At 35.7% G+C, this 15,229-nt stretch overlaps 1 protein-coding gene across 4 annotated transcripts in view; it reads left to right on the top strand.

Moving 5' to 3' along the window:
• The window catches only part of PAMR1 (peptidase domain containing associated with muscle regeneration 1), a 1,499,432-nt gene that overhangs the window by 1,406,793 nt on the left and 77,410 nt on the right, over positions 1-15,229 (top strand). The window lies entirely within an intron of this gene.

Below are 15,229 nucleotides of genomic sequence, written 5' to 3'. Positions count from 1 at the left end.
CTATTCACTCAGACATATTACATTAAGTGTACATATAGTCTACAGTTTGTGGTAACCTGTATGAATCCCTGTCAATATTTAAAGCTGCAAGAATATCAATAGGAAAACTAAAATTAGAAGGAAGGAAGTGTATGTTATGTCTGTGTTGTCTGTTCACTCAGAAAAGTGTACACTTAGTGTAGGCTTTATTGAATCTGGCCCTATATTTTTCAAGGGACAACTATTTAGGCATAAAACTGGAGTAGCAATGGGGTAACGTGCCCCCATTTTTCCCAATCTTGTAATGAGCTACTGGGAAAATAATTTCATAATGGACAGTCAATTTAAAGAGGCCCGGTTTCTTTATACAAGATTTTAGTTGATATATTTATTTTATCAAATGATTCCCATACTAAGATACAAGAATTTCTAGAATAAATGAACAACACAATTGAATTTTTGAAAATTTTCATATACTAATGATAAGGACAAAAATGTATATTTTGATGTTGATTTACATAATGTTGATGTTAAACAGAAGTATTGATCCAGTATATATTGGAAACGGACTTTTTCTAATGCTTTTTCAAAATATAAAAATATGCATCCTAAACATCTAAAGAAGACAGTCGTGAAAGGTCAGCTACTGCAGCTGTTAAAAATGGTTTCTGATATAGATGTGTTAAATGATGAATGTGAAATTTTGGCTGGAATTTTCTGTAAAAGAGAATGACCAGGTGAATCTGTAAGGAATATTAAGGAGAAGGTTTTAAGTAGAAGACTTAGTGCTTTTTATATGCCCTTCATTGATTCTAACAGAAATGAAAACAGTGACAATCTGAGTAATACTGACCAGTTAAATTTAGGGGAGTCAAACAATAATTGTGGCAGGTATAAAATCACTATTTTTAATTATCGATAATAGGAGTATTTCAAATGTCTTGTATACAAATTGGACTCTTTTTATGGGGGTCAGGACTATGTTGGAAAAAGTGGGTGAAAAGCCCAGTATACTATGTTGGAAGGCTAAATCCTTTAAGAACTACTTAGAAAGTGGCAACAATCTAAGATGTAGGAATAATGACTATATGACTAATAGGGTATGTTTATGTGCGGATGTTGCTCCTAATGTGCTTTTATATGTATAAAAGATGCTTTTTAGGTTAGGAATATAACTTATGAACTTAAAGGAAGGTTTTCTTGCAGTTCTGTATTGGTAGTTTATCTGGCTCAGTGCAGGCTAATGTCCAGAATTTGTTTGATATTCGTAAATGTAAATCTACTAATGCACTTTATGAACATGTGGAAAAAGAAAGTACACATAGTTTTTATTTTCTAGTTTTAGAGCAGGTTCGTAGAGATCCCCAGGACTTTGTTATAGAAGAATACTTGGAGAAATGTGAATTATAATGGCAACTAAAGTTGGATGCCATGAGTTACCCAGGACTCAATGAATCTTTTTATATTAATTCTGTCTTGAGATTAAGATATAAGAATGCTTGATTGATGTAATTAGAACTTTAATTATTTGATTATTTGCTTAATTTATTTTTTTTACCATTGCTCTATTTTTTAATCATGTGACTTTTGAAATGGTATTTTAAATGTAATTTTATTGTGGTATTTATTGTTCTGAAGAAGTTCTATTTTGAGGAATGAAAGCGTTTAACAATTAGAATTAAAGTTTTTCCTTGCTATGGGCCATTGGCGGTTTGTGTATTGCAGCACGTTTTTTGGTTAGTATATTCAATTTGCTTGTCATTCCTGGCTTAATTTGTGTTTGTCATGTCCGTAACTGTTGGTGGTGGTGCAAGACTGGATAAAGGCTTGCTTTATAGCCAGGATGAATTCAAAGTTATGGGTGATCTTACCTTTTTCCTTCAGCAAGTGAGTCAACAATTAATGCACATTTAAAGACGTTTTTTTACATCTATGGGTTGTACACAAGTTGAAGATTTTGTTGCTTCTGGGGATAGCTTATGCTTACAGTTTACACAACCTACACCAGTAATTAATCAGTAGGAGTGTATCATGAATTGTTTGATGTATCATGAATGGTTTGATGTCCTTTAATGGATTGAAGTACTGGAAATGGAACTGGTTTGAGTTCAGGACTGAGTTATCCATCAAGCGTGTGGTTTCTTTAATGCAACAGTTGAATTATGTTTAGAAAACATTACTGAAGTGTAAAACTCTTCAGTTGGAAAACAGCTATTTAATGAAATGTATAGAGTTCAATAGACACAAAAGGGCTTTGGATATAGAGATAACTGAATGGAGTTGTTAAGGGTTCCAGTTTCATTGGGAACTCTTAGACCTATTTGATAAAATGAGTTGTAAAGTTATGCAGTTGATGTTCAAATACAATAATTTAGCAATGGACTTGTTATCTAAAGAACTAGAAGATTTGGATCGATCTGTTGGCAGTGACCTCCTGTTTGACCAAGTTTGTTCTAAATATCTTAGCATTTTTCTGGTGTGGATAAGACCTGTGAAATTAGGACATTTAAAACACATCATTGCATCAATCTAAATCAGCTTGGGTGGCTTGAACTAGCCAGCCTAATCCAGTATAACCAACTGATTATGGCCTATAAAATCCTCTATAATCCGAACAATACTCCTGTACTTAAAAATATTATCACTGCCAATAACAATCCTAGACCGCTTCGATCCTCTAACAAACTACTAATTCAGACTAGCAAAATTAATAACACAGCCGGTGACTCTCTCTTTGCAAACTCTGTAAGTAGATCCTGGAACTCTCTTCCAGCTGATATTACCTTACTTTCCACCTTTTAAAACTAGACTCAAACAACATTTGTCACTTAACTGGCTATGTCACTGTATCAAGCCTGGCTAACTCTCTCTAGAATGTGTAAAAATCTGTTAACCAGCTTACTGTGTAATTTAATTTAATCCTGATTTACACTCTGGATTAACTCTAATCTGTGGAACTTGTTTAACTTGCTTACTTATGTAATCTCTGTAAATAGTCTGTTTGTATTATGTAATGCTGTATCTGCTTACCCTTGGAGCTTTTCTCTCCGGGCCTCCGCTGAAAATGGACATGCATCCAGTCGGACTATCCCGGTCAACAAATGTAAAATAAATAAATAAATAAATGATTTTACAATTTAAGATGGATAAGTTAAAAAAAGATTGCGATGATTATGTCCAAGGAAATGTATATCTGGCTCTACTGGGTTTCCAAGGTGATTCACAAAGGGAAGGTGTTCATCAGCCAATCGAAGTAAGGGTGGATGTAATGTCATCAAATCTTCAAGAAGATTGCAATAATGGTTCTGCTACCTTTACACGAGACAGTGGTGAGGAGGTCAGAGTGGTTGAGAACCAAGTGTTACCCTTCAGCAGCATGCAACTAGGACTACATTTCGAGCTAGGAAATGTATTGAAAGCAGGGGCCCAAACGGAAAAGGAAACAGTACAGAAAACACTAGTGCTACTATCTGATGGATTCAGTGAGTGTCCCAGTGAAGTGAAAAAGATTGTTTTTAATTATTCCAATAACTTTAAACTATTTAATTACTCTTCTAAAACTATTGAGACTAAACATGTGAATGTTCTATCTAGGGGACTTGCGTATGTTCTTGTTAGGTGTTCTCATATTGCGAATGGTTTAATTGATTTAAAATTGTTTATTAGAAAACTGAATCTGTCACTTTGGTTTTCCTCTAAGAATTTGGGTAATAATTTATTAGAAGACCAAGTATATTCAACCCCCTTCATATCATGTGTTACAGGTGTTTGAGAAAATGTATGAAGTCATGTTTTGAAACAGTGAAACATTAGAAAATATAGAAATTTGTCTGTAACAGATCAGAAATGTTTAAAAGACGTGTGAAGATAAATATATTAGAAACATCAAACTGGATAAATGGGATAGGTTGGTTATAATGAACGAGGATGGTTATTCTGATCGCATGAATGCAATTAAATAGAGGACACAAATGAAGAAGTGTCCCAGAATGAAGTGAACATCACTTATTCAAAAATAGATTTAGAGTTTGAAGAAATTTTGTTACTTGGTCAAATTACCAAAAGCATATTTTAATTTATGTTAAACGATAGACTGGTCATTGCAGGTATCTTTGGTGTCCCTAAAATACATACAAATCTTGACAATTTCCCCTTCAGACCAATTGTGGATGCGACTAAATCTAAAATGTTTTTTATAGCAAAATACTTGGAGAATATCTTGAAAGACAGGCTAGATAATTTGATGTATATCTGCAAAGATTTATGGCATTTATTTTTAATGAGTGAGATATTGATGCTGTATTTCTCACAACTGATGTCCAAAACGTATATTCTGTATTCCCACATGATGCGGGGTTACAGTGTTTTGAAGAGTGTATTTATTGTTGTACAAAGTTGCTGGTTGATAAACTTGCAGCTATTATTAGTTTAATGGAATTGGTGTTAAAAACAACTTTATATTCTTTGAGGGGCAACTATTTGGTAAAAACAACTGAAGTAGCAATGGGGGGAGGCATGTGCCCCCATTTTTGCCAATTTTGTAATGCACTATTTGGAAAATAATTTTATTATGAATAGTCAATTTAAGGAGTCCTGGTCTCTTTATACAAGATTTTTAGTTGACATATTTATTTTATTGAATGATTCCCATACTAAGTTACAAGAATTTATAGAATAAATTAACAACAGAGTTAATTTTTTTGAAATTTTCATATACTAATAAGGACAAAATTGTATATTTGGATGTTGACTTACGTAAAAATGATGTTAAACAAAACTATTGGTCTGGACTATATCAGAAACCAGTATTTTATAATGTTCTTTCATATTATAAAAATGCACCCTTAACATCAAAAAAAGGCAGTAGTGAAAGGTCATGTAGTGCAGCTGGCAAGAATGGTTTCTGATATAGATGTGCTAAATGTTGAATGTGAAATTTTGGCTGGAATGTTCTGTCAAAGAGGATACCCAGTTGAGTTTGTAATGAATATTAAGGAGGAGGTTGTAAGTAGAAGATTGAGTGTATTTTATATGCCCCTCATTGATTCTAACAGGAATGAAAACAGTGACCACCTGAGTAATACTGACCAGTTAAATTTAGGGGAGTCAAACAATAATTGTGGCAGGTATAAAAAGTCGTTTATCACTACTTTTACTATTGATAGTGGGACTATTTCAAATGTCTTGTATAAGAATTGGACTTTTTTTGGGGGATGACAGGACTGCGTTGATAAAAGTGGGTGAAAAGCCCAGTATACTATGTTGGAAGCCTAAATCCTTTAAGAACTACTTAGAAAATGGCAACACTCTAGAATGTAGGAATAATGACTATTTATACAACGACCCCCCCCCCCCCATTAACATTCCAAAATGTGCACGCTGATTGGTCAGCATGCACGTTGTAAATCAGAGTTATAGTAATGGAAAAAGGTCCGGTCGCCCAAACTTTTTCTATTAGTATAACTCTTTTTTTACAGCAATAGAGAACACAAGATCTCCGTTGCTTTTTACACACTGTCTCGCTATGTTAAACGAGTTTAACATAGCGAGACAGCTTTAAAAAAAGTAACGGAGATCTTCCTATCTCTGTTGCTTTTTTTAAAGCTGTCTCTCTATGTTAAACTCCTTTAACATAGTGAGACACTTTGTAAAAAGCAATGGAGATCTTGCTTTCTCCGTTGCTTTTTCAAAACTGTCTCACTATGCTAAACTCCTTTAACATAGCGAGACAGTTTGTAAAAAGCAACAGAGATCTTGCTTTCTCCGTTGCTTTTTTCAAAACTGTCTCACTATGCTAAACTCCTTTAACATATTGAGACAGTTTGTAGAAAGCAACGGAGATCTTGCTTTCTCCGTTGCTTTTGCCCACAGCTTTGATGTACTATGTAAGCATACGCATGCACAGTACATCAGAACTGCCGCAGAATACCAGACAGCTGCGGAAGGGCAGCAAGGAGGCATTATACAATGCCATTATTTAAGAGAAATAATTTTTTTTTTTCTTAAATAATGTCATTGTATAATAGCAATAACCCACTTCTGGGTGTGGGTAATGCTGGATTTACCCACAGTTGTCTTCACCCTCGTGACCAAACCACACCAACCGTGGGTAAATCCAACATTACCCACACCCAGACGTGGGTTATTGCTATAATAATCAATAAGGATATGTTTAAGTGTAGATTGTGCTCCCAATGCGCTCATATACACGCCTAAAAGATAATTTTCAGGTTAGGAATGTAACTTATAAACTTAAAGGAAGTTTTTTTATAATTATAAAATGGTAGTTTATCTGGATCAGTGTAGGTTAGTGTCCAGCATTCTATGTCAAAAACACTTCATAAAAGCTCAGGGAACGCATTTATGAACATTTGTTTGATATTTGTAAATGTAAATTTACTAATGGACTTTATAAACATGTGAAAAAAGAAAGTACACCCTGGACTCAGTTAATCTTTCTCTATTAATTCTGTCTAGAGATTAAGATATTATAATGCTTGAATGATGAAATTAGAGCTTTAAGTATGTGATTATTTGCTTAATTGAAATGTTTTTACCACTTGTGATAAGGACAAAATTGTATATTTGGATGTTGGTTTATGTAAAGATTATGTTAAACAGGAAGTATTGGTCCAATTTGTATCAGAAACTGACTTTTTCTAAATCTTTTTTACATTATAAAAGTTTGCATCGTAAACATCAAAAGACGTTTCTTGTTAAATAACTTGCTCAGAATCACACGGTTGGAGAATCATCCTCAGTACCCTTGGAGGCAGCTCATTATGAGATTTAAGCTTCACTCTTCTACACCAATTGCCAGACCTCCTTTTCATTAGTGTGTGATTATTCTCAGTACTTGGAAAATGCATGTGCAAGTAATATATGTGGCTGTTCTGTTCACCTTTTAAGTGAATTACAGTTGTCTGGCACTTAAAGCAATGAGCCATTAACCTTCCAACTAAAAAAAGACACCACACAGCTGAAAATAAGGACCACGTTGTTTACTGCAAAAACACTCAGTAAAAATCACAATGTTAGCACTTTCGTAAGGTATACTGACCAAACTTCATCAGACCTAATAACTACTGATGAAGTTTGGTCAGTGTACCTTACGAAAGCGCTAACATTGTGATTTTTACTGAGTGTTTTTGCAGTAAACAACATGGTTCTTATTTTCAGCTGTGTGGTGTCATTTTTTTAGTTGGTTTGTGCTACTTGGTTGTTCCATTAACCTTCCACCTTTGTATGCAAAGTCACGCAGACAGTACTGCTGGGCATAGCCAGCCTTAGGCATAGGACAACTAGGCGTCCACCTAGGGTGCGTTCTAGCAGGGGTGCTTTTTCAGTATTTAATCAATTAATTTAATTAATTAATTTATTTTTTGTAGTAAAGAAATGGTTTCTTTAAAATATGTTGAATGAATACAGGAAAACTATGAAGAATAAGACAAACTGTGAGAAAAAGGAAGAAAAAAGTAATATGGATGGTATAGTGGTGTAGTAAGAGCAGGATGGGAGCACAGATTGGTGTGGGGTGCTGTGGAGCCCTTTTGTCTAGGGCAGCAGTTGACCAAAGGCTGGCCCTGCTGCTGGGTCACCCCTGAAAAGGGACACTTTCTCCAATGAGTTTACTAGTTAAAAATAGATAAAAATATTTAAAATGTATCCCTTTTAGGGTGTTTATCCCTCCTTCCTAGTATTTTTTATAGAATTCATGAACAAAGAATTATTTTGGCCTGTTCCTTGTAACATTTGTGGCTTTCTGGCACATTGTTGTGGATTGCAGTCACTAAATATCAGGCTTTGTGCCCTTCAGAAAATGCTTGCTAATGCAATGTTTCAAGTAATAAGAGAAATATTTAAAATGTGTTACTGATTGTTGGGTCTTCATCTCTAATTCTTAGGCTGAGGTTGGGGGGGGCATGGGGTGTACAGGGGGATACACTTCCTGCTCCTCATTTTCCTGTTTGTTTATTTTATCACAAACAAACATCTGAATGTACAGAGTTGTACAAGGGACTGTAATTACTGGTCACCTTTGTGTGCGTCTGTTTATGTTTGTGAGCTTATTCTGAATCCCAGAGTAATTATGCTGTAAAGGAAGGAATCAGTTGAAGTAAAAATGGGCTTCATCATATGACCCATATTCTTTGGATACGATCCTTGATTTTATTGTTCTGTTGACTGTTGAAACTGTTCTAATTTGTCTAAGAATAAACTGCGCAGAATACAGTCCACAAGTTTAATGTCACAAAATTAGCCATGAATGCATTTTTAATTTAACTTGTTTTTTTTTTTTGTTTTGCAGGTATGGTGGTATGAAATGCACTATGTAGGGCTACACTAGTTTGGTACTTAGTGAAGATGAGTTAGAGCTATTAGCTGTTAACGGGCTACTTCCTGTAGTGCAGCTTTTGATTCCCCAGCCTCCCTTTGTCTAGTAAGAATCTGATCAAGTCATTTCACCAGACAGTACTCCTCGGCTGCCCCTGAAAAGAGACCCTTCTGTCCAGTACAGTGTCCTAAACTGTTGGCAAATTCATTACAGACTTTGAGTTTCTGAACCCTTCTGATAGTCTCTAATTAGTGCTTCACTACATGCTGTCTAAGAATCCCTGCATTTCTGTTGTAACTTAAAGGATTGTCAGACGCATTTTCAATAAATGTCACGCATCATACCAATTATACCACCTTATGAAAGGATTTCTTTTCCACTGAACTATCTACCTCACACAACAATCGCCCAAATGTTTGGAAATCTGTCTCCTCTCTTCTGAACCCAGGCACAATCCAAAATCCATCCCCATCACCAGAAAAAAATACCTCAACAAATTTCTCAAGATTTTAATACCCATTTCATTTCCAACATTCAAAAGCTAGGCAAAGATTGCCCATCCACCCCTAACTCACACCCTCCCCAACCTACTGAACACACTCCCTCCCCTATAAAGTATATGCATTCTCAAACAGCCAACTCTTTCACTATCCAACCTGTACCCACCTCCCTAATCCTGAAACTCTTAAAACAACTCAAACCTTGCTCACTATCTGCAGATAAACTTCCCCAGAATACCTGCAACTAACTGCTACTGCATTAGCCTACCCAGTCTCAATCCTTATAAATCACTTTCTCTCCGAATCCTATGTTCCTCTTCTATGGAAAAAATGTATCATTACACTACTACATAAAGGAGGAAACTCCCACAATCTTTCTAACTATCACCAAATCTCTATACTTTCCCCTCTATCAGAAATCTTGGAAAAATAAGTTCACTCACAACTACTTAACCACCTCTCTTGTAATGCTTTTTTCTCCCCCACCCAACACAGTTTCCGTCCAGGCCATAGCACTATCATTGCCCTTCTCTCCTTCACTGACACCATCAACAAAGCCTTAGATACAGGACATCCTACCTCTGTAATCCTACTAGACTTAAGTCATTCGATACAGTCTCACATACTAAGCTATTAAGTCAACTATCAAAACTAGGCTGCTCCCCAAGATCCCTAAACTGGTTTTAATCTTATTTACTGAACAAGGAACAATCAGTAAGATGGCTAAATGTACAATCTGAATACCAGTCCAACAATATAGGAGTACCAGAGGGATCCATTTTAGGTCCACTAATGTTTAATATTTTTATCAATGACCTGCATAAAGCCCCCCAAATCCAGAATCTCATCCAATATGCGGACGATTCAACTCTGATATCAACCTCCAAAAATGTCTCAGATCTCCTCACAGTCACACAACAGGCCTTTACTTCTATCGAATCGTGGCTAAGTAACTCCTCACAGTCACACAACAGGCCTTTACTTCTATCGAATCATGGCTAAGTAACTCCTCACAGTCACACAACAGGCCTTTACTTCTATCGAATCGTGGCTAAGTAACTCCTCACAGTCACACAACAGGCCTTTACTTCTATCGAATCGTGGCTAAGTAACTCCTCACAGTCACACAACAGGCCTTTACTTCTATCGAATCATGGCTAATTAATGCACAACGTATGCTAAACCCCCAAAAGACAAAACTTTTACTATTTTCTTCAAAATCATCTGACACTGACTTCAGATTACTTGCTAAAGATGGCAGAGAAATAAAACTAGTAAACACAGCCAAACTGCTAGGCATAACAATAGATAACAGACTCACTTATGAACCACACATCCTGAATGTAATAAAGAAAACCCATTTCAAACTAGGCAAACTATATCGTCATAAGCTCTTCATCTCTTCCCTCTTATATGGTAGTGCCATTTTTATCAACCTTCACTCAACCCTTAGTAATAAACTACAATCCTGCTACAATAAAATAGCCAAATTCATCTCTGAAAAATCATACCGTTCTCATCACTGCCTAGCAATCACAGAACTAAAATAGCTAGAATTCTCCCACCATCTAAAATATACCCAACTAACCTTAGCCCACAAACTTATCAGTAAACCTAATGCATGCCCAGCTCTCAAAGCAATCCTACAAACATATACCCCTACTAGAACACTAAGATCTTCCTGTAAACCCTTGCTCACAGTAACAAAACCCAACAAAAGAGCCGGTCAATGCCTGTTCTCCCACTCCATAGCCAAACTTTGGAATAACCTACCATCTGAAATAACCCAAAATGACCACCCAAAAACCTTTAAAATAGCTCTAAAAACACATTATATAAATAATCCATCCTCCACCTGCCTCAAAAACAAACCTCCTTAAAAAAATAAATAAATAAGCACATTTACCATTCATTGGGTTGGCTTATCTATGTAAACCCAGTCTTTCATAATAACCATTGGATAATTACCTCTAAACAGTATACTATATTCTTAACATAGATAGCTTTGTATCAAACCCCATGTTTCTCCAATGTTGAATAAAGTAAACACCTGTGAATTTGTTACTTGAAATGTGCTTGTGAAGACTTCTGTAAATCTTGTAAATTGTATCTAGACTTCTGTAAATCCTGTAAATAGTATTGTAGAGATATAGTTATTTTCTATGAATTACTGACTTTTTTAACATGTCATACTTTTAAAGCCTATGACAGACTTGTTATCATTGTAATCTATTGTAGAGCTTTTCTCCCCGAGCCTCCGCTGAAAATGGGTTTCTGACCCAGTGGACTTTCCCGGTCAACAAATGTTAATAAATAAATAAATAGTATAGTGTTCTATGTTACGAAGATGGAACATTTACCATTGCTGCAGTTTCTTTAATTGTTTTGCTTGTTGGTACTACTATGGTGATTATTGTAATGTCAAACCATACTAAACTGTCTGAAAATGAAAAAGCTTCAGCTCAAGACTTTAAGGATATATAGTTTTAATTATCTCAGTTATTAAAACTACATTTTTTAAAGTCCTATACTGATCTGAAACTTTTTCATAGACAGGTTGTAATAACATTTGGAAAACTATAACTGCATCATTTAAAATCCTGCATATTCAAGACAGTATTCAAATCCTGAAATGGCTCATTGTGACCAGACATTCCCTTTTGAGTACCAGCCATACCACTCAGCTTCCCCTGTTTTTGCAGAACATCCCTGATTTTGCTTCAAATATTTGTCCTGTCCTTGATAACATTTTGATTTTCTGGTACATCGCTCATGATTACTGACAGTCAGTAAAGTTTTACACTTCTTATTGTTCAGAATTGCACACTGAGACAAAACTTGTTACTCTTTTAACTTTTTAAGTGAATGAGAGTGGTATTTAAAAACTGTTCTTGATATTATCACCACATATTATTTTTGGCTTTGTCTGGGATTGTTAACCAAAAAAGTTGATAGATACAAATCTACCCCAAAACATTCAAATCTAAATTATATTGCTGTGGTCAACCTTGGAAAGGGATATTGCCCAGTGGACTTACTTGGCTATCAAATAAATAACTTAAATCCAGTGAGTCTCTTCTAAATTACATCACACCTTCCTTAAAAAGGCAACCCCATGCATTGCAACCTCCCTCACACATATTTACAACATATCCTTTACCTCAGGGGTATTCCTTGACTCTGTCAGACATTTCCATAGCAATAGCCCTCTGCAGCCATTCCAGAAGCATAGAGGATAAAGCCCTGACTACACCCAGGTTCAATTAGTGGCTTGATGAATGATGTAGCAGCAAGGAGGGGGAGATAGGTGTGCCCATCGTATGCTTGGAGGGCATTTGTCAATAATGCTCAAAAAGTGGAGGAATGGTCTAAAGAGGGTAGTCCCCTTGGACATAGTTAACAAGCATGCGGGGGAGGGTATGAGTGTGTATAAGTAAACAATGCCCCCAGACAAACTCAAAGATGGGTGAGATCCCAGAATGTCCTTAGGCTCCATGATCAGCCCCAGTGATGCTAGAGTAGGTCCAGGAGGGGAAGGAAATTATCTGGTAGATCTGGTATGGACATGGGGCAGTGGTGAGCTGTGCTGGTGGCATAGCCAGCCTTAGGCAGAGGCCAGCTAGGTGGCTGCCTAGGGCACCACTCTAGCAGGGGCACTTTTTCAGTATTTATTTGTTTATTTTTGTACTAAAGAAATGGTTTATTTAAAATGTGTTGAATGAATACAGGAAAAACTAAAGAGTAAGACAAACTAAGAGAAAAATAAAGAAAATACATAATCTGGATGGTGTAGTCAGACCAGGATGAGGGTGCCAGGTGTTGTGAGGGGGGGGGGGGCACTGGGAGCCCTTTTGCCTAAGGCAGGAGTTGACCAAATGGTGGCCCTGACTGGTGGGATGAAGTACAAGGGAAAAGAAAAATACCTCTCCAGAAAACCTCCCACCCAAAAGAATGTGAGAACTTCAGGTCCATTGCAAATTTTTGCTACTTAACTAAAATATTTGAGATATTACTATACAAGCAAAAATTTTATCACATAAAAATATGGTCTACTTTGTGACATAAGGCATGGAGTCTGCAATGCTTTCAGTACTATGAGTGCATTGCATACAACTACATATATTATCTTTAATAACTCTCAAAACCACCCACTAACAGGAAGATTGTTCATAGATAATTATATGAACATTCGAGATGGCCAGCCGTAACCTAGTGTTACAAAAATTCAGTAAGGGCACTTAGGATTTTCTGCACTATTATGGTTCCAAAGTTACCTTAAAGATCAGAATGTTTCAAGTTAACTAGAGAAGCACTCTGAGATCCAGACACCCTAAACATTGGAGTCTCACAAGATAATGCCTTAGGTCCTTTGTTACTCTCTCTGTCTATTAATGATCTCACCCACAATAATCCTAAACTAAATATATTTGCACTGATGATCTGTTGCTTCTAGAATCCAGTTCATGTCCTACTGAACTTCAAAACAAGATACAACACAGTTTCTCTAACCTTTAGAAGTGAACTCAAGAAAATAGGTTGCTAATGAACCCAACAACATTCACTTGTTTGCCTCTAAACAAAACAGCTAAACTCCACCCATACTAATGAAAGACAACAGTGGTAATACCTTACCAGAGGTCATCATCTCTGACAGAATTTTGACATTTCATTAACATTCGCCCAACATACACAAAGGATTGCAAATAAAGAGCTGCAAGAAATAAAACTGAACTTCAAAATATCACACTTTCTCTGTCCCATTGACAGCTACTCATTCGCCTGAAATGTACTCATCCCAAAATTCAAATATACTTTCCTGATAATATCTTTCATTCAGACACAAACATACACAAATTATGGACTATAGTCAATAAAATCCATGGAAGTGTAATATTGGCTGATGATAATACTTATCATTATATTCTGCTTGAGATTTTCATATGTACATAGTAGGGCTATGCTACTGATTGGAGTGCAACTGTTTAAAATAATGAAGCTTGTCCAATGCCCACTTTTAAAGAACAAGTTAATTGTCAAACAGCACACATACAATCTTAGGGATGACCTCAATGAGTCTATAACTCATGCATAAAAAACCGAACAAAAGAATTAAAACAAGCAAACTAAAAACTTCAAAGACTTAGAGGAAAAAACAAAGTAAGCCAAGTAGATGTTGACTCAGTTCAGACCTTGTTTAAAACAAACATCAGGGAAAAATCCTTTTCTAAAGTATGACTTGTCATCTGGAATTACCTTCCCAGTGATATCAGTATACAAAATACTTTGGAACTCTTTAAAACTAGATTAAAAGAGCACTTCTTAAAGGAAACTGTTCATGCTTCAGTGCTAATGGTTAAATTAGATAAATTTATTGGACCTTAAAGATGTGATATTTGTGCTTTCCTATATGAATATCATAGATCTGTTCAAAGGTTTCCATCTTAACACTTCTACTTCTCTTTCTTTTATTAATATCACACCCCCCACACACAATTGTAATGTAAATTCACAAACACTGCCTGTTGTACCACTGCTTTTGTTGAAACCCGTGTTTTCATGTGTAAATCTATAGCTCTCTATATATGATTGATGTCACATGCACAAACTCATTACAAATTCACAAATGTTTCAATGTTTTTATGTTTTTATGTTACTCATACTTTCCAGTGTAAATTTTACATTCACTAAATCTCTTAACTCGTGCAAACATATTAATATCAGAAATGAATAAATACTACTAAACAAATGAAAAATAAATAAATAAAATGTAAACAGGCAAGAGCTGTTTGTCTTATAATTAAAATAATACCTAGAAGAATATAACTAGCTAGTAAAAGAATGGTGCACACCACTTTTATCTGCATGAACCATCAGCATTTTTTTGGTGCGTATTATTAAGACATCCTATGATGTGGTAGTTTTTCTATGCAGTACAGAGAAATAGTCACCACTTATGCTCGGTTAGTATTTCTGATAAAGGCATGGAATTCTTAACTTATCTCATGCATTTTGAGTTAACTTTTAATGACTAGATGTTAGTGCTTTCTGATAACCTGTAGATGGATATTGACCAAATATGTATCAGGAAGAGAATGACTGTGATGGTGTTTACTGAAGAAGAAGAATAAAGTAATATGTTTCACGCAGTGATTGCTAGCAACCCGATGAAGGGAGAACAGGACACCTTGTGGATCCTGACAATATCTGTACATGAAAAAAATCACCTATACCTAATCACTTTTGATACTTGCAACCATCTTTACTTCTCTTTCCATATGTTGACGTACATCAGTAAAAGCAGTAACATATTGCCAAGAAGTGCTGTTGATGGTGGAGGTGATGAAAATGTGAGCTTGCACAGCATTCCATGCAGTTTTTTTTTTTTTTTTTTCAAAAAAATGGTGATCCCTAGCAG

The sequence above is a fragment of the Protopterus annectens genome, chromosome 9.part0, assembly GCF_019279795.1.
Source record: "Protopterus annectens isolate FY-2018-M chromosome 9.part0, PAN1.0, whole genome shotgun sequence".
Classification (NCBI taxonomy): Eukaryota; Metazoa; Chordata; order Ceratodontiformes; family Protopteridae; genus Protopterus; species Protopterus annectens.
This window is presented reverse-complemented; position numbering and strand designations above follow the sequence as displayed.